Source organism: Choloepus didactylus, chromosome 8, assembly GCF_015220235.1.
Source record: "Choloepus didactylus isolate mChoDid1 chromosome 8, mChoDid1.pri, whole genome shotgun sequence".
NCBI classification, from domain to species: Eukaryota; Metazoa; Chordata; class Mammalia; order Pilosa; family Megalonychidae; genus Choloepus; species Choloepus didactylus.
The window spans coordinates 80,025,613-80,045,802 of record NC_051314.1 but is presented as its reverse complement, the minus strand read 5'-3'; the positions used below and the strand labels follow the sequence as shown (position 1 = coordinate 80,045,802).

Below are 20,190 nucleotides of genomic sequence, written 5' to 3'. Positions count from 1 at the left end.
CCTCCTGCCCTGTAGGTATGCCATTAAAACTTAGTATCTGTTTGTATATAAACTGTTAGGTAACCTGCTATCTTCTCAATGGACATCATTATAGAACAATTTTCTGTTATTAATAAAGTAATTTGCAATGTTTTAAAACGTCATGTATCCATGACAAATTAAACTTATTCTATTGATAGGGAAGTTGATACAACAAAAATATCAAACCTATATGAAGCCAAAAACATTACTGTCAGATAATTTATTTCCCAAAATTTTAGTTGCAGAATCTTTGTGTATTCAGCAAACTACAGCCTGCAGGCCAAATCCAGCTGTGCTCATTTGTTACTGACTGTCTATGACTGCTTTTGTACTGCAAAGGCAGTCGAGTTGGAATGAAGAGAGGGTATTTCTTTTTCATTCAGTCTGCTTTTTGGAGTGTTTTGTCTCTTTGGTTCTAGCTCCGGCTGGACAGCACACACTGTGCATCTCACTCTTAAAGAAATGCCCAGGCTTCTGGGTCTTTTAACACCACCTCTTTCTGTGCCTTGAAATCGTAGATGATGGGGTGGTTTCTCATGTCTACTTTTGCTCATCTCCGTGTCACTTCAACATCCACTATTTTCATTATTCTTTCAGTTTTCCCATTGATTGTTTAGCTTATTACTTGTATTAATTTTCTTCTGACACTAGCATTATGTAGTTACAGTAGAGACAAGAAACAAGTTGCTAAAAGTAAGGGTTGTAATTTATTCAAATGAAAAGTGGGGAATGTCCTATGTAAATCATGAAAATGAAAAGAAGAATCAAGTATTTTTCTTAAAACTCTGTTTTAATACTCTGCTTTGCAAAGAGATTAGTTCTCACATCTTCCAGAATGCCATTCCAACTTTCCAAAGTTCACTAATTAATAATTTCTTCTCCTTTTTGTCTCTGCTTTATAACACAAAATGCATGGCTGGCAAGAGGGATCCTTATTCACTGGTGACTGTCTGGTGGTGGAAACGCCCACCAAGAGAGAATTTCTCTCAAGTCCCGTGCCAGGTCTATTTGTTGGTCTAATCAATGTAAAAGTACAGTAAACTAAAAAGAGAGAGAGAGAGAGCGACAAATTTTGCTTATACTTGTTTATCTTAAAAAATATGAGCCATGATCTGCATAGTAAGGAGATGAAATCCCTGCTGCAGAAAATCTTCCTATTAAGAAAGGTTTGCTTTTTTCCTATCATGTTTTTGTTCCTTCATGAATGTGTTTGATTTCACATATTGAATAGCATTTACAACTTGATAAGAGGCATTCATTTTTAAGGATAGCTCTTATATTTATTTTCTTTTTACTTTTCCCACATTCTTTTCTTTTAGATTACTTTAGTAATATTTTTTTCAACTGTTCTGTTGAAATCAGAAACTGGTTTGTATAACATATGAATTTGAAGAAAACATGCAGTTTTGTAGTTGATAGCTCCTTCCAGAGGTCATTTTGACCTTTCCTCTGCTTTCTAAAATCAATCAACATTTCTGTTAATCATTAAGTTGTTCAAAATTTGTAACTGAACCAAATTGAATCTAACATACTTCCATAGGTCCAATCCATATTTAAATAAGGTCAAAACTGATGAAACCATAGCAACAAAATTTACAACAGACATTTTCATAGTGTATGAATTGTTACACATGTTGTTTGTCGGTTTTCTTTTATATTTTGTAGCAGAGCATTGCATAGTGAACAAGTATGCTGCCCAATCTCATGACTCTAAATAAGCCTCTTAAATCTTGTCTCATCTTCCCCATTCATAAAATTAGAATAAAATTACTTCCCTTGTCCATAGTATTTTATTGAAGACCATTTTCTAGTCACAATAATACAAGCCAAAATAAATATAATTCATGCCTCTGTAAATACATATGTATTCCACTTTTTAAATTTGTAGCTATCTTTGAGTTGTCCAGTGTGCCTTCTATTCTTCATATGCATAGAACTTTTGCATTTGTAATTAGGTTTGTCTTTTTCTGAAATGACAGGAAAATCTCTGCCCATGATCTTAGAAATTTCTACTTGCATCCCAATCTGCAAAATCCCAAAGGAAAAAAAGAGGGGAAAATTAAAGCAGGCAGGGAAGGGAAGGGAAAGGAAAGGAAGAAGGGAGGAAGGAAGGAAGGGAAATGAACAGCAAAGGCTTGATTTCATCATGTTTGGGGAGTATGAGCAAGAATCATTTTTGCATGAACTTTGCAACTAAAACTGCTTGTTACAATAGGGACAAAAATAATGGAAGAAATATGAGGTTAGTGTATAAAAAGATGAAGCTTTTATTTGACAGGATGACTTATCATGATGACTGGAGGCTTCTTTCTACTATGAGAAATACAGATATAGTCATAGTGTATTATTTTCCTATGGTAGATAAAGAAAACCAAAACAAATATTTTTAATGCAATGAGACTATAAATTGAACTGGATGTTTAAGCAAAATAAAAATCTGAAGTCACTCATAAAGTCTGTGAGAGCTATCTTCCACCAAGGAAGGCAACTTTCAATGGCAGAAAAATGCTGATAAGTTAAGAAATCAAAAAATTCTTATTTCCAGATATTTTCCTCAAAGCACACTTAGAAGGCTAATCTGCATCATTTTGAACCAAGTATATATGAAGGGGCTAAGCAATCAAATTGAACCCTTCCTTAGGGAGTTCTGTTTCAACAGTAATTCAATCTTTATACTCACTGGTGTTTTGTAAAATATTGGGAGCAATATGCAGCAATATGCTGAATATACTAGTTCACTGGTTGTGTGAATTTTGCTAAAATGAGTATTCTGATTGCTTGTTTCTTTCATTTTTACTATCCTTCCATTTGCACATATATCTTGGCTATGAAGAGTGAGTTTCATAAGAATTACTCAGAGGTGACCGAGTTTTTTCTGCTGCGATTTGGAACACCTCTGAAGGTAAAGATTGTCTTATTTCTGGTGTTCTTGCTGATCTACATGGTCATTGTGGTGGGAAATATCAGCATGATAATTGTCATTAAGTTGGACTCCAGACTTCACACGCCTATGTATTTCTTCTTCAGGAACTTGTCCTATTTAGACCTTTGCTACTCCATGGTCATTGCCCCTAAAACTTTAGTCAACTTCTTGTCCAGTGAAAAGAAAATTTCTTATAACAGCTGTGCTGCCCAATTTTTCTTCTTTGCCCTGTTTGTCACAACTGAAGGCTTTCTTCTGGCAGTAATGTCTTTCGATAGATTCTCCTTTACTCTGCACATGTCCCAGAAGGTCTGTGTTGGGTTGGTAACAGGATGCTACATTTGTGGAGGGATTAACTCCATAGTCCAAACAGGTTTCACCTTCAGTTTGCGTTTCTGTGGAGAAAACAGATTGGATCACTTTTTCTGTGATGTTCCAGCCCTGATCAAAATCCCATGTGTTGACACCTTTGTTAATGAAATTGTGCTGTTTATTTTCTCTGCTTTCATCATCATCACCACCACAACCATCATTCTAGTTTCATAGGCTTGTATCCTCTCCACTGTCATGAAGATCCCCTCAACCCAGGGCAGGAGTAAGACCTTCTCCACCTGTGGCTCCCATGTGGCAGTGGTGAGTTTATTCTATGGGACTGTGTTCTTCATGTATGCCCAGCCTGGGGCCATCTCCTCACCAGAGAAAAACAAGATCGTAGCTGTGTTCTACACACTAGTAATACCAATGTTAAACTCCCTAATATACAGCCTGAGAAACAGAGATGTGAAAGATGCTGGAAAAAAATATTAGGCAGTAAATAAATGGTGCTCTCACTTGTAAAACCCACTTATACATGGACAAAGTTTGTTTTCTAAGTGTCCGAGTTACCCTTGTTCTTGTTAAATCACGTCAAAGGTATATATGTGTGTGTGTTCGTGTGTATATGTTTTTATATGTATGTCAACAAATATTTTTTTTTCTAAATTTTACAAAACAAAATTTCTAACAATATAAGTTCCCACATCACTATTTTATGTGCTTAGAACATATGGAATCATAGATGTTTTCAATAAATGATGTTACTATTTTTGTTTTCATTTTACTTTAATTAAGAAGTAAATATTAGGTGCTGATACTATATAATCACTAAAAGAATTTATTTGTATCTGTATGAATTATTCTTTCCCTTTATATTCTGCAAAGCAAGTAATGTGATAGTTGTTTAGAAGTGATAATAACACCATTGTGTAGGTGGCAAAACTGAATAGTAATGGATACGTACAACACTTTCGGGTAAAAATCCTCTTCTTTTTCAAAAGCCCAGGTTTACATTCTGGGATGTAATCATCCTTGGAGGTACCACTCCTATAGAAAGGGACCCCACAGTATATTATTCAAGAAGCATTTCTTCACATGGAACACATGCGGCAAAAGCATGCTACTAATTTTTATTTTCCCATTCTTTTCTTAATATAAAACATTATAACAAGAAAAACTGATACATAAAGAGCATATTACTGTATGCCATACATTGTTTTCATCATCATTTTTCAAATGAGGAAAATGATGCATCAAGGGACTAAATAACTTGATAGAGCCAAGATGGATCACAGATATGGCTCCAGAATTTTTATTATCCAGTTATGTACTCAGTATACAACATGTGGCTATTCTAAAAATGTAATCTCACAACCCAGAAATAATTATTATTAGCATTTTATTCTACGTTCTAATAATATTTCTCTATTCATTAAATTTAACATATATGTACACACACATATATTTATATACACACACACATACTTAGGAACGTATTTCAAAATTAGGGTTAAATTTTAGGAATTTTTTTCATTCTGTTCTTTAATTTTGTTTAGAGAAAAATGCTTCCTAATGTCAGTAAATACATGTATGAAATTGTAATATTTTATGGTAGCAATGCACTGTTATTTGTTTAAACAGCAGTGTGCGGGATATGTATTTAGTAAATAGTGTATAAGATGAAGGTAGAGATGTAAAAAAGAAGTAGTGAGGATAAATCCATGGGACATTTCCAAGTATAGTTCACTGTGAAGTAAATTTTACTCCTTTGAGCTTGACTTGAAACTCAATAAATCTCACTTCTTATTTGTTTTTTTTTTAATCTCCTTTGATTGTTCCTGTTTAGTTTATAAGCTATCAATTCTGAATTGGAGATATGGGGCCAGTACTGGACCCATAACCAAAGTGACCTTTCTTCTGTCATTATTTGGGCAAATATAATTCTGTTTCTATTTTCACCTAAAACTTTAATTTACTTTTGGTATAGAGAAGTATAACATTTGTTTGTCATTTTATTTCTTGGTCTTTTCTCTTTTGATTTATTATATACCACCTACTTAAATCAGGTAATATTTTTCCAAGTGTAATTCTTATATATTGTATTAAAATTTGACTGTATAGGAAGTGTTTTTTAATACATGGTGTAGACTGAAGCCCTAATTCAAGTTCTTTCTCATTAATTAACCAATTTTTCTAACACCATTAAAAAATAATGTAAAGAGGATATGCAAGCCCCCCCACCCCACCCCCACTTCTTTTCTTTTCTTTTCTTTTTTCCTAAGCTATATGAGTAGTAAATAGGAATCCAGGAAACTAATTGACTCAAATGTATTAGTGCGAGTGAATTAATTGTTTTTAAAAGGCACACCTGTGGTTTGTCACTGTTCTGACACTTACCTATAACTGGGCCAGGCCAGAAAGTTAGTTCTTTGATTTCTTCTTCTTACATGCAGGTTGAATACAACCCCATTGTGGCAGAGTTTTTTCTTAACCTGTATTCATACTGTTAAGAAATTATTTTAGAATTATTTTAGACAGCAGAGGTACTGGACTCCTAAGACCCCATGCATTCCTCAAATGCTCCTGTTCACTTTGACAGGCAATTCCAGCTAATTAAAATAAAGTGATACCTTATGTTTTAGTTTCCTAGGCTGCTTAAAGCAAATACCATGGAATGGTTCAACTTGAACAATGGGAATTCATTAGCTTACAGTATTGAGACCAAGACAATGTGCAAATCAAGGCATCATCAAGGCAACGTTTCTTCCTGAAGACTGAAGTGATCCTTGGCATCTCTGCCACATGGCGATGCACATGGCAGTGTCTGCTGGTCTCTCCTTTCTCTTCTGCGTTGCTTTCAGCTTTTTGCTTCCAAGAAGCTTTTATCTCTGTGTGTATTCATTCTATTTATTAGTGACTCTAGTAATCAGATTAATTCCCACCCTGAATAAGGTAGGTCATACTTTACCTGAAGTAGTCTCATCAAAAGATCCTACTTAAAATTGGTTTACACCCACAGGAATAGATTAAAGAATGTGTTTTTATGGGGTACATACAGCCTCAAACCACCACCACTTGTTTCCAATTTGCTATTTTTACTTTAAGCAAATATCCCATACAGATAATTTGTTATAGGACTGACAACTGGGCTATATGACAGGATGAAGAAATTACTGGTATGCTGGTCAAATATTAATTGATAGGCCCTAAATGATATAATAATGTTGGTTTATGAAGTTTCTTTTGGTAATTGTATAGTATATTTGTATATATATTAGAACACATTTCAAGTTATTCGTTTTGTTTGTTGCATAAAACAATCTGATGCCAGATAAAGCTACATCTTTTTCTAAAATTTTTTAGCTAATATTAATTATTTCAGTGAACTTCAGAATTACTTTGCATTTTCAAAATAATTCCTATTTGCATTTTATCAGAATTGCCTCTGGTGTGCAACTGATTTACTTACAATGCACATTTGAGGGAATAAGGATGAGAGTATTGCCTCTGATGTCAGACAGCCTAGTTTTAAGTCTGTGTACTACCACTTGTGATTTTGAGAAATCCCTGAATGGTTTTAAGGTTCAGTGGAGATGTGTTTAGCCCAAGGAAGTATGCAACTAATGGTGGGGTCAGCTATCATGCTTACCTTATCATCTTCATCTTGTTTACATGTTTTAGTGATGTTGTAAAGTTTCTCTATTTGATATCACACTTTTTTTAGTAAACATATTTCTATGTATTTTATATATTTGCTGCTATTGTGATAAAATATGAATTAGTTTACATTTTTGAATGGATAATTGTAGGTCTCAGAGAACTGTTTTTTGTTGTTGGATGATAAGTACTTTCATTATTAACTTAGATGTTTAAGCTCTCACACCAGGTTTTTACAAGCTGGTGAACACTAACAAATTATTTCTCCCACAGAACTGTAATCACTCATTCCCAAGAAGTATAAATATATGGTTGAACTAATATTAATACACATCACCATTTTATCAATACAACAAATTATCAAGTATCCAAATATTAAGTTACACAGTTCAAAAGGCATATAAAATATTAGATGTGTGCTGAATCATTTACAGAAACCTACTCCTTCTTTTGCAGGAGGGGTTGGGTAGAGAAGGAAAAAAGTATCACATTTCAAAGAAAAATAATAGTTGGTAAACAATATCCAATAGATATGGAAAAAAATTATAAGAATTTCAGAAATTTTATTATTAAGAATTAAGGTAGCTGCCATAACAAAGTATCACTACCTTTAAAAAATATTTACTAAATTAGAAAGCATATTCTACATGTTCTACACAATATTTACTAAAAATATTTAATAACCCCTCCCATTCATCTGTCAGGCCCTCCTGGTTAAGTAGCACCCCAAAGTGCAAACATTAAATAACTGTGAGGCTTTTATGTCTGAAGATGTTAAAGATGTGCTTCTGTACAATGTAGATTTCAAAATGGAGGTTTGTTCCAGTATCACAAAATGAGATTTACAGATAGATATTTAATAATCAACATATGACTCGCTAAAAATCCAACAAAAATTCAATGGTTGTGCAAACCTGATGTATACTGGTACAAATGTGGGAGATGTAAACATAAAGTGAACAGGCAAATAACTCTAGAGGCCCTAATTCTGATGTTTTCTTTTAATGCAATTTTATTGAGATATATTCACAAACCAGATAATCATCCAAACTGTACAATTAATGGTTCACGGTATCATCATATACTTGTGCATTCATCACTGCAGTCAATTTTTGAACATCTTCATTAAGTTCTGTGCTGCAAATTCGGCCCTTCCCCCCCATTCCAGATTGGTGTTTGATGTGTCTGATTACAGACATCCCCCAAAGTTACTCCAGGCAGTTCCTGGCTATTTACTGGCTGCTCTAGAGGACTAATTAAATTCCACACCTCCCTATGCTGCCATCTTACTCTGCCCACCCTCTCAGAGAACTTTAAAAATTATTATGTATTTATTCTATGTGTGTTAACTTAACTCGTGCTCGATTCTTAGACTTTTCCAATTAAATATCAACTCTGGAGCTTGCCTAATAAAGAGTACATTTCTGTGTAGTTTCCATCAGCACTTTCACAATGAGTTGATATTAATAAAAACAATTTCTATATGTCAGATACTGTATTAACTACACATGTGTTTCTTTATTCCTCAAATCATATTTATGATGAAGTCAAAATTATAAGTTTTCCATATTTAATTTAAGACATCTTACCAGCATGGAAATTGTATCTTAGAAGAATTAAGCAATGTGTTCAATTTTACTTTGCCATTAATGACCAACGCCAGGTATGGAACACAGAACTCTTTGACCCAAAGAGAAGAAATAATAAGGAAATATGTACAAGAACTTACCATAGGGAAAATGCTGAAAACCAAAGACCAAGAGAAAGAACCAGAAAGAAAGACAAAATGAGGATCCCCTAGTGAAAGAAACTTATACTGAGAGCTGAGGTCTCAGAGTCAGAAAACAGTGGGATGATAGCGCTAATGTCGTTAGAGAATAAAGCTTTCAGTATATAGAGAAAAATAAAGATAATTTCAAATAAATACGTCTGGGAGCACTTTATGACCAAGCATCCTTCACGAATGGAGCTTCAAGCACATGTACACCAGGAAGGAGAATTACCCTAAAAGGAAAGTGTGAGTTGCAAAAAATAAACTTTTTGTTAAAAAATGGTAAACATTTGATGAAACTGTTTACACATATGATTACATTTGCTGGATTAGAGGGTGTTTCTCAACTTTAGGAGATAACAAAAAAATCATTTTCAAAGAGGTCATAAAAATTACACTTTCAAATCAGCATGAGATGCCACTTTAGTCCACATCCTTGCCAACACCTGGTAGCAATCAAACTTTTAAAAATATTGTATAATCATGGGTCATAATGTCTTATTATGGATCTACTGTTCATTTCCGTGAATTTATCAAGTGCTTTTTTCTGCATCTATTGGCATGACACAATGAGTTTTCTCCTTGGCTTTGTTAATGTGATGAATTACATTAACTTAATTTCTGATAACAAATCAGCTTTACATTCTGTGATATAACTGACTTTGTCCTAATGTACTGTGTTTTCTATACACTACTGAATTGCTCTAAAATCCTGCTTTAACACGACAAATAGGATTTCAAACTATTCTTTTTTTAAAAGTAAGGATCCCATTATTGTGAAATAAATGGTATGATGCAGGCAAACGTGCAGAACTGGCCCCATTTTCTGGAGGTTCTGGCTTCAGAAGTGAACCGTGGACTCAGCTGCAGTTTGCTGCCATCTAGAGGCTGTTTTACATTTGATCGTAACCTAAGAGATCTGTGGCCCAATGGAAGGAAATTCGTAGTTAAGGAATCAATATTTCCTAGTTAGTAGGTTTCCTTTATATTGTCCTGTGCTGTGGAGATTTGGTTGGAAATAACTGGAAATGTGCAAAGCCTGTTTCCCTCACCTCCCTCTCTCCCTCTCCTCGTTTTCCTATTTTCCTTTGCCAGAAAATACCTGTGAAAGAGCTCACCTCCCACCCTGTTTCAGAGTAGGAATGAATAGAAGATGGAAAATATTTTCCAATGATGCTTTAATACCTGGGTTTTCCTTATTCTGAAATGCATTTTCGTGGGGTTTTACTGAATTTCATTTAGAATTGCTATGCTTATGTTCATCACCAAGATAGAACATTTGTTTTCCTCATACTAATCACGGCACATTTTGGAATTAACATAATTAAACTTGCTTTAACTAAGCATGTGTTGACATAATTTTAAAATGGAGATTGCCTGTCCTTTTCTATTCTGAAGACGAGACTTACAGTGTTGATATTATTCACTCCTTGAAATTTTGGAAGAGCTGAAAGCGCTGGAAAGTGATAGCAACTGGACATGGAGCTTTTATTATGGGAAGTGTCTTACCTAATGATTTATTTTCCTTTTTGATTACCAGATAGGGTGATAATCAAAATAGTTAACAGATTGCTTAGTAATTTATATATATGAACATATATAAATCAATAATATAAAAATCTTTTAACCTCTTAACATACTGCTTAACAAGTGATAAAATTTTTAACACAATCATTTGATCCAATCATTTTAAAGGTTTCCAAATCATTTGCTGAGCTTTACAAAACACTGGAAAATCTTTCATTTGATTTACTATCACTGAGGGCTCTGTCTGAGCCACAGTTTGACAGAAGGAGCTCGATTTTCACTTTGTTAAGATGACATCTGCTATGATTTACCCCTTGTAGTTAATTAATAAATATGTACTATGCACTTAATTAAGAGCAATTACCAAGTAAATAGATTAGACCAAACAGTTCTAAATTGAAGGTTGTTGGATCATTTTTTTGAAAACGTGAATTTTTCAAAGAAATTGTTCATAATTTGAATCTTCCCCTGGCTTCTGCTCAACTAATATCAGTTATATTTAAATTTTTTCCAAATCCTGTGTTGTTGTCTGGTATGTTTATGTATTTAGTAAGTTTACCCTTGAATAAGTTACAAAGTCATTTTTGGAATTCCATATTTAAGGAGGTGGTTTACATTTATTAATTTTGTTTTCCTTCAATTAATAGAAGTATGCAAGTATTTTTTGGCCAGGTTTCTCTATTCAATAGGTTGAAATAACTTAAAAGTTCACTATATATGCTTCACTTTTGTCTAAATCTACATTTAATTTGGTTTTTGTTTTAGGTAAAGAAATGAAGATTCTCTGATAATAAGTAGAATTATACTTCCATGATTTATATGTATTTTTGAAATATTTTCTTTTTAGAACATATACATTTTCACCAGTTGGTAACATATATGTAGATTGCACTAGTATTTCGCTATGTTATTATTTTCATTATATTATTACTTCTATTTTAGTATTTCATGTCTGAATATAAATATAATTAAAATGGTAGGCATAATTACATTTTTGTTTGCTGACTGGAAACACCCTGATAAAAATATTTTTGGAGACTTTTTTTAGTTTTTCCTTCATGAAAATATATTTACATGTAATATATGTTCATGTGTGTAATTAAAAATTTTGATAGTATGTTGCAAATGTAATACTGAAATTTATTGCATATATGATTCTAATTCTTCAGTGTATATTTCCTAAAAATAAAGACATTATCCTACATAACCTAAGTGCACCCTCTGAAATCAGGAAATTAGCATTGATACATTACTATCCAATTCATAGACCACATTGAAATTTTGCAAATTAACCTGATAATTTTCTTCATAGAAATAAATTGCTTTCTTCCCTTCCACCTTTTCCTTTCTAGTCCAGAATTCAATCCAATATCACACGTTGCATTTAATTATCAGGTTTCCTCAATCTCTGTCAATTTGGAGCTGTTTCTTAGTCATTCCTTATCTTTCATGTCTTTGGCAATTTGATATGTCCGTCAATTTGAATTGTCTGATATTTCCTCTTGAATAAGATTCAGGTTTTGGGTTTGGGACAGGAATACCATAAAACTGCTGGTGCTTTTTCATTAGTACATAATGCCAAGAGATATACCAGATGATTTGTCCTATTATTGGTGATGTTTTTTTTTTTCACCTTGTTAAGATGACATCTGCTAAGCTTTACCCCTTGTAGTTAATTAATAAATATATTGTATGCCCTTAATGAAGAGTAATTTCCAAGTATTTTCCTGGGAAATATTATTAAACTAGGTAATATTCTCTTTCTTATCACAATTTTACCCACACTTTTAGCAACCATTGATAAGTGTCAAATGATTCAATTATTACTATGATGGTTGCCAAAGACTGATTTTCTAATTCCATCATTTCTTCTATGTCTCTTATTTGACTTTTTACTTTTAGGTGGAGTTCCCTCCTTTCATTAATTTGTTCATTCTTTAACTTATTTATTCTTTCGTTTATATCAGTTTGGCTTCATTAGATTTCTATTTCATCCAAAGCGTTACAATCCAGAACTATTATTAACCTTAATGTTCATATTGAGTTTTCTCCTTTGTTCTATTAATGTGGTGAACTACGATGTGCCAGATTTCACAAGTGAGATTCCCTTTACGCTGATTCCCGTGACCATCTGACATTTCCTGTTTAAACACTTCTTTACTTACTGAATCAAGATGGTCCATCATTACATTGTATTTTTTTTTTTTTTTCTGTTGAAGCCCAGAATCATTTCTTCCAGGTGCTATATTTCCTTTCGATTGGAGAATGGTATTTGGAACCAAAATCTGAGCACCAGTTGTGCTTATTGCTCCTAGGCTGCTGTGCCTTATGGGCCTGTTCAGCTGTCAGAACTAGGAAATACATGTATGTATATTCATGTGTATCTGTTTCTATTTCTATCTAACCATCTATTGATCTATCTAATCTTCTTATAATTAAAATCATGCATTCATCTTCCAATTTCCAATCCAACAGAACAGGGTTTATTTTACCACCCCCCTCCCACTTTGGAATGTGTTGTTACAACAGTGTGTCTTGGGAACATAGGTTCAGGGCACAAAAGAAACTTTCAGCAAATGATTGCTTTATTGCAAAGAATAGTTTCCAGAAAGGACAAATCTCCTTGTCACTTACATAGTACAAAGGGTAAAAAAGAGCAGAAAGAGTCCTATCACAACTGGTTTCCTGGAGGAGCCAAAACCTGTTCCAGGTTGGGGTTTGATAGACGGCAGCTCCGTATGTCCCACTTTGAATCAGAGAACAGAGACTAATCTATAGTGTTTGAGTGTGGCTTTTATCCACCTGGGGGGGGTGGAAGGGAACCTGCCACTAATATTTCCTGTTCTGATAAGCATCTGGGGTTGCTTGTTCCCAGTTTCTAGGTTTAAAGTCTGGCTGGGCCTTTTCATTAGACATAATATCTCCCCCAGGTTGTGGAATGATACACAGTAGAACAGGAGGTGGGGGAGCAGAAGGCAGGAGGATGGCCGCTTAGCATGTGTTTGTGATTTCCCCAGGGAAAGAGGTGGGGATAGGTGAGGTCTGGGAGATGGCCCCTTAACCAGTGTCTGTGATTTCCTAACCGCCCACCCCCCTTTCTGTATTTGTACCTGCCTTCATTTATAGTGCAAAAACATGGCTCATGTTACCCTCAATATATTTAATTACTTGTTCATTCCTCCCGTCTGTAACCAATCTCCCTACCTGTGGACTGCCCCTAGTCCTGACCCTGCCAGACCACTGCATGCTGCTCACACTGGCTGAAACCCCAGCCCCCCACAACGCCTGCTGCACCAGCCTACAGTGAGACTCACAGCACATCCTTGGCTGCTGACCGTGCTCGCCAAGTCTTGCAACTTTTGGGAACACAAACACTGAAAATCATTTGTATCTAACTTTAATGTCACTTGTGATACAAATATCATATATTTTATTGAAAGAAAGTTTTTTTAATTCTATAAATATGATTTTTAACAACTGTTGCCTAGTATCAAAAGTCAATCCAAACAGCTTCATTGCTTTTTTTTTTAAATTTTTTTTGTTTATTTATGTTTTTTAAATTTTTATTGGGATGGTTCAGATACCATACAATTATTCAAATATCCAAAGTGTACAATCAGTTGCCCCTGGTAGCCTCATACAGTTGTGCATCCATCACCACACTTAATTTTTGTTCAATTTTTAGAAACTTTTCATTACTCCAGACAAGAAATAAAGTGAAAGATGGAAAACAAAAAAAAAAAAAAAAAAAGAAAAAAAAAGAAAGAAAAAGAAAAGGAAACTTGAATCCTCCCGTATCCCTAACCAACCCCCCTCAATTGTTAACTCGTAGTGTTGGTACAGTACATTTGTTACTGTTTATGAAAGAATATTGAAATACTACAAACTGTAGTATATAATTTGCAATAGGTATATATTTCTTCCCTATATGCCCCTCTATTATTAACTTCTAGTTGTATTGTCATACATTTGTTCTGGATCATGGAAGAGTTATCTAATATTTGTACAGTTAATCATGGACATATATATGACTCTGAGCTTCCTGTTTCCACCTCATTCACGTGTCATTTGGCACTGTTAGTTATTCTTACATCTTGCTACCGACACCTCTGTTCATTTCCAAACATTTAAGTTCATCCTAGTTGAACATTCTGCTCATACTAAGCAACTGCTCCCCATTCTTTAGCCTCATCCTATATCTTGGTACCTTATGTTTCATGTCTATGAGTTTACATATTATAATTAGTTCTTATCAGTGAGACCCTGCAATATTTGTCCTTATGTGTCTGGCTTATTTCACTCAGTATATTGCCCTTGAGGTTTTGACATCAACCCATTTTTTTTTTAAGATGGTTTTGTTCACACCGCATACATTCCTTTGTGTGTGATGGATTGCTTTTCTCTTGCTGCTTTCAGGATTCTCTCTTTGTCTTTGACATTTGATAATCTGATTATTAAGTGTCTTGGCATAGGCCTATTCAGATCTATTCTGTTTGGAGTATGCTGTGCTTCTTGGATCTGTAATTTTATGTCTTTCAGAAGGCATGGGAAATTTTCATTGATTATTTCCTCTATTATTGCCTCTGCCCCTTTTCCCTTCTCTTCTCCTTCTGGGACACCGATGATGCATAGATTCCGGTACTTTGTTTCATCTTTAAGTTCCCGGAGACGTTGCTCATATTTTTTCATTCTTTTCTCCATCTGCTCCTTTGCGTGTAGGTGTTCAGGTTTTGTTCTCCAGTTCTTGAGTGTTTTCTTCTGCCTCTTGAGATCTGCTGTTGTATGTTTCCATTGTGTCTTTCATCTCTTGTGTTGTGCCTTTCATTTCCATATATTCTACTCGTTGTTTTTTTGAACTTTCAATTTCTGCCTTATATATGCCTAGTGTTTTCTTTACAGCCTCTATCACTTTTGTGAAATATTCTCTAAACTTTTTGAATTGATTTAGCATTAGTTGTTTAAATTCCTGTATCTCAGTTGAAGTGTGCCTTTGTTCCTTTGACTGGGTCATAGCTTCATTTTTCTTAGTGTAGGTTGTAGTTTTCTGTTGTCTAGTCATCTGACCTCCTAGGGCACCCCAATCAGGTTTTCCCAGATGAGAACAGGTTCAGGTCACATAAGGAGGAAATATTCATTATCTGGTTTCCCTGATGGTTTTTCTTAGAGGAATAATACACCTGTGCTTTTCTGCTTGGCAGGTGCAGCTTGTCACCACCTGTGTAAGAGGGTGTGGCCTGTGGCTCTCCTCCCCCAGGCTTTGGGGTCTGGTTCTGAAAAGGCGGGCAGTAGAGCTGGGCCCCTCCCTTTCCTCTTGGGAAGCTATGCCCCCTCCAGAGAGGTCACTCCATATCAATAAGTTCTTTGTTTCTCTGACTCTGCTGATCCAAGTGTTTTGATTTTAAAATGGCTGAGGCTGTCATTACTGCAAAGTGCTGCAGGCTGGAAGTGGCTGTGGTTTTCTCCACAGAGAAAGAAAGGGACAGAAAGGCTCCCAGGTTCACCCGTCAGCCTCTGGGCTCCCCATCCTGAGACAGATATGTCCCCCAACTCTCCCAAAGTCAGTTGTTACCAAAAGCCTCTGTCTGCTTGTTGAGGATTCACTGTCTGTATTGAGCAGTTAACATTAAAACCCCAGTTGGAGCTGGGCTGAGAGAGTGCTGCTCTCTAGCCCCGTGAGGCTTCCGTGAAGGAGGGGCTCTCGGCTCTCAGCTCTCAGCACGGGTCCACAGTTTTACTTACAGATTTTATGGGGCTATCTCAGGCATTCCTCCCAATTCGGGTTGTTGGACGATGACTGGACAGTCGCGGTTGTCTCTCTGCAGTTATTCCAGGTTATATACTAGTTTTTTGGTCATTTATGAATTGTTCTGGGGGGGACTAACAGTCTTCCACTCCTCTCTATGCCACCATCTTAGCTCCTTCCCTTTATTGCTGTTTTTCATTATCAATATCAGTATTTGCTTTTCTGCAGATATTTAATGTTTAGGTATATACTATTTTTTTTTTATCCAAAGATGTCTGGTCATTTTGAAAAAAAAACTACTCAATTGGTATTAGATAAGTAACAGTAAAATTAAATAACATAAAATTAATAGCATCCAATAATTAAAAGATGATATTGTAGTGACTCTCTATCGAAAGCATGCATAATTCAGCAATGCTGCCTGTTGTGATACAAGCTCAAATGGAATACAGTATACTGCAGTATGTGTTTCTCAGAATAAATAGTCTACCTAAGAGAGGAATTGCTAGGCCATCCAGCATGTGTACGTTCAGATTTAATATTCTTCTCCAAAATGTTTTTAAAAACATTTCTACTATTTTGCATGTCCACCAGCAGAATATGAGAACTTTGTTTTAATATCCATTCTTTTAGGTATGTAAAATTATTACATGGTCGTTTTAATTAGCATTTCTCTTTTGATTAATAAATGTAAACAGCTTTTTCATATAAACACTATCTGGATATTTTCTTTTATGATGTGCCTGTTGAAGGCTTTTGCCTAATTTTTAATGGGCTATCTTTTGTCCCCCACCTCCCCACCAAGAGGATTACAGCCCATGAATCAAATATAGTCGGTTGTCTGTTATTGCAAATAAAGTTTCATTGGACTATAACCAGGCATTTGTTTACATATTGTCTATCACCGCTTTCTATGCAATTTCAAATAGAAGTGGTGAGAATAGACATCCTTGCTTTGTACCTTATATTATGAGGAAATGATTCAGTCTTTCACCATTAAGAGTGATATTAGCTATAGATTTTCCATAGATGCTGTTCTAGTTTGCTAATGCTGTCAGAATGCAAAACACCAGAAATGGATTGGCTTTTATAAAAGGGGGGTTATTTGGTTACACAGTTACAGTCTTAAGGCCATAAAGTGTCCAAGAATGCATCAACAATTGGGTATCTTCACTGGAGGATGGCCAATGGTGTCTGGAAAGCTTCTGTTAGCTGGGAAGGCACGTGGCTGACATCTGCCCCAATGTTCTGGTTTCAAAATGGCTTTCTCCCAGGATGTTCCTCTCTAGGCTTCAGCTTCTCCCCAAAATGTCACTCTCCGTTGTTCTTGGGGGCATTTGTCCTCTCTTAGCTTCTCTGGAGCAAAAGTCTGCTTTCAAAGGCTATCTCCAAAATGTCTCTGTAAACTGCAGTTCCTCTCTCAGTTCCTGTGCATTCTTCAAAGTGTCCCTCTTGGCTGTAGCAAGCTCTGGGCCTGTGTACCTCTTTTTAAAGTACTCCAGTAAATCAATCAAGACCCACCCTGAATGGGCAGGGCCACACCTCCATGGAAACTATCCATACAGAGTTACCACCTCTAGCTGGCTGGGTCACATCTCCATGGAAACACTCAAAGAATTACAATCTAATCAATACTGATACATCTAATCCACACAGGATTACATCAAAGATCATGGCATTTTGGGGGACATAATACATCGAACTGGCACAGACACCCTTTATCAGGTTGAGGAAAATTGCTGAGACTTGTTATCAGGAAGGAATATTTGATTTGTGAAATGCTTTTTTCTGCATCTATTGAGATGATTATATGATTTTTTTTTTCTTTTTTAGCTTGTTAATGTGGTAAGTTGCATTGTTTTATCTTTTAATGTTAAATCAGCTTTATGTTCCTAGAATAAACCACATTTGGTCAAAGAGCATTATCTTTTTGATAGTTTGTTGGATTGAATTCACTAAAATTTTTTTTAGAAATTTTGCATCTATGTTCATGACAGGTATTGGCCCGTAGTCTTCTTTTCTTGTATTGTTTTTGCTGGTTTAGTATCAATATTACACTGGCTGCATAGAATAAGTAAGGAAGTATTCCCTCTTTTAAAAATTTTTGGCAGAGTTTGTGTAGATTTGTTAAAACTTCTTACCCAAATGTTTGGTAGATTTCACTAGTGAACCCAGCTGGGCCTAGAGTTTTCTTTACGGGAAAGTTAACTACAATTTCAATTCCTTGAAATGATCTGAATGAAGTAAACCAGGGCAATCATTGGGTTCACCACATTTTTTCCCCATGTCTCAGGAATCACTGTCCTTCATCACCTAATGTCCCATATCTTGAAAGTGTGTATATGTGGAGTGTGTGTGTGTGTGGTGTGTGTGTGTACACACACATATCAGAGACAGAGGGTAGGGAGGAAGGGGAGGGGTGGGAGAGGAAAGAGTAACTTTGTATTTTGTTGTAATCTAGGCAGGAGGTTAATCTGATTCCTGTTACTTAATCTTGGCCAGAATTTGAAATCTGGTTGTACTGTTTTTATTTTTCAAGTCAAACTAAACTTTTCTTCCCCAACCTGCCTGAGTAGCAGGAAGGCTAGTATTTTCCTTTGGAGAACTTCTAGTTTTTTATGAAATTATCAATTTAACCCGGGGCTGCCACAGATATGAACATTATCATAAACTCATTGCTTCTGATGGCAATTAAATCTAAATTTCATATTGATAAAACTGGTCTACACTTGATGTAAGTGTTTGCAATGGCTTTAAAATGTTCAAGGAAGAAATTTATAAACTTCTATAGCTTTTTGTTTTTTTAGTATAGTTTCATTGTTTGAAAGGATAATTCTGTCAAGGATGGCACTTTGATTCTCAGAATAGCTCCTCTTATTCTCAGCATTTTCTGTTCCATACTGAAGAATCTTATTTGATTTATGACCTACACGATTTGGGTGTCCACCATTCATAGACCAGGAACTATTTCCATGATTCCTTTCCAGGAATCTACAGCACCAAGAGCAAGATATAGATCTTTTTTTATTCTTGAAAACATCAAAAGTATGATTATCTCCTTGTTTGAGACCAAGGATCTCAGAGTTTTCTTTTTTAATCACAATAGGTATTAATCTTCTTTATTGGACAGTAAAGCTACATTAATTGTAACCAATCAACTCCGCATGGCCACTCGCTCATTTTTGGGAAGGGAGTTTCCTTCATGATCCAATAACAATTTACTTTTTTCAAAGCAACTGAGGCAACTTTTGGCTGCCTTCATTACTACAGGGAAGAAATAGAATATAAAACTTACATCTTCCATAAAGTCATGTTATATGACTCTTGACTTTATACATGATTGGGTTCTGTTCTGGTCTGTTTTTTAAAAACATTTTTGTTCCAAAGGATTACAGCTTTCTTTCATATTTCATGTGCAGGATCTTTAAGTTTTTCTTCTGATTCTTTCTGAGTGTTTTTAGTGCTAAAATCACTACTACTGTTGCGATTTGGATTGTAACTTAGGTTTTTATAGTACATGTGAGATATAATAATAATAATAGCTGACATATATGGTGCTATGTTTATATATATGTGTTATCTTAGTTAATCCACACTGAAATTCTATGAGATAGGTAGTATTGTTATCTCCATTTTATAGGTGGGACCATATGTAATTGGAAAATGAAAAAAAAATAATAGAGATGGTGAAAAACATAAGCACAAGGTATATGTTTGATGCCTTATGTTGGGGAGATTCTAAGTGCTGGTAGAGTTGAATATAAAGACAGTTGAATATTAATAGATTTAAGTAAAAATTCAAAATGAGAACACTTTGATACAGTGTTGATACATGATTCAAGAATATTCAAGCAACTGTAAATCAGTATAGTAGAAGCATTATGGAATTGTATACTATTCAATAGCTACTATAAGATAGTTTGTAAAATATGTGTTTTCAATATGCCAACAAATTTAAAAAATAATAACTATGCATAATAAAATAGATTACCCACTATGTAGCAATTCTTAGGAAATTAGTTGGCTGAGTGATGCATTTTTAAAAGCACTTTGCCAATTTGAAAGGTTAAAGAAAATCACATATTTTAATTTCCTTCATCCCATTATCCTTGACTTAATAGTTGTATCACTTGTCATTTTTATTCTTAAATCATTTTAGGTTAGGTCAGGGTCTATTTTTAGAACTCAATATAAATCATGAAACTTATTCATCCTATTTTTGTACAAAATTTT

General features: G+C 34.8%; 1 pseudogene; it reads left to right on the top strand.

Moving 5' to 3' along the window:
• The first annotated feature begins 2,848 nt into the window (after positions 1-2,848).
• On the top strand, positions 2,849-3,751 carry LOC119542761 (annotated as a pseudogene).
• The last annotated feature ends 16,439 nt before the right edge of the window (positions 3,752-20,190 follow it).